The following is a 1,476-nucleotide window of genomic DNA, read 5'->3' on the forward strand; positions in this document are numbered from 1 at the left end:
CCTTAGATAGCTTGACTTGATTTCAGTTCCCCACGTGGCCACCAGTTATTCATTAATTGTTTTCTGGAAACCGTAGATTCTGACTCCCAGAATTGTCAACAACTCATAGCTGTAAGTGAAACCAGGTAAGACTGAGTGTCAAATACATGAAATGCGACATGGTTCTAAATCTTCTGAAAAAAAGATAAGTCTTAGGCGTCAATGGAGCGCGAAAGGTAGGCACTTCTGATGTTGGTTTCCCTCTGTCCCTGGGTCCCCATAGGGGAATATGGAGGAGTTCAATCTTCACACCTCAAAAATGGTAAAAAATGTACGTCATTAATAAATGTCTGAGAGGTTTGCTGAGCAAGGCTGAGAGGAGAACCATAGAAAACCTAACAGTAACATTAATTATGATGATTTCAAAGAGGTGTTTAAATAGCATGCAGCAAGATAAAGCCATAGCAACAAGAAGAAAACAGAACATGCAAACACTTCATTTTTTGTATGACTCTCCACTCTGAAATAGGGAGCCAGTGACAGAAATGAGTCTTTAATCGTGTAAGTAAATGCTTTTTATGAGGCCTATACAAAAGGTCCCTGGATTACTATTGCATGGGAAGTTTTAATCGTGTCATTTCATTACTTTTGAGGACTTGACTTTGCAAATTTAATAACATTCTTACAGATAATGTGTGCATCCCTTATTTACAGAATATTTACTTACAGTTAACAGTTTACCAAGGAAACTGTGTGAAAATTCCGCATTTTTCACTGCATTAACAATGAACAAAAACATAGCTCACAGTAGCAATGTAAATACTTTTTCTACACATTGTTCATGTTCTGAAAAGGAAGAGAAACGTGGTTAGGCTTGTTCAGAAATGAGACAGAAATGCCATTGAGATTTCATTTCCTGTAAAATAGCTTGCAAAAGCCATATTCACTGCAGTCCTACAGCAGGTTTTGAGTAGTGCTTCATTTTGTAATATCTGTTAGATCTTTTTGAAATCACTCATTCAAGATTAAAAAGACTAAAAATGGCCTGGTTTTAATTAGCAAAAGAACCACAGCAGCTAGAGCAGATTACTCAACTGGCAGAGACAAGGAGTGTCCCTTTGAAAAGGGAGCAGAGATCATTTACCCCTATCTCTCCTCCTGATGAAGAGTGGGAAGGGAGTCTCAAGACTTCTCTAATTTGTGCAGCTCTATCAGCCTCAAAGGATCTTGTGATTTAAAGATCATCCCTGACACGTCTAATGATGGACGACAGGCCACTGGTCTCTTCTCTTCAGGCAGCAGTGTGACAGCCCAGTCAGCAATTAAACCCTTTTGAAGTAATCGTTCAAAGTACTTGCAGCCAAGCAAAAATATGAAAATGTCAGACAGCATTCTTGTGCTATGTGTTCTCATCACCATTCAAACAAATTAGCTGGACTCCAAAAATCAAGGGATGTCTTAAAATCTCATTGCTGTTTGTAAGTTATAGTTTGGGGC

Source organism: Struthio camelus, chromosome 7 (genome assembly GCF_040807025.1).
Source record: "Struthio camelus isolate bStrCam1 chromosome 7, bStrCam1.hap1, whole genome shotgun sequence".
NCBI lineage: Eukaryota > Metazoa > Chordata > Aves > Struthioniformes > Struthionidae > Struthio > Struthio camelus.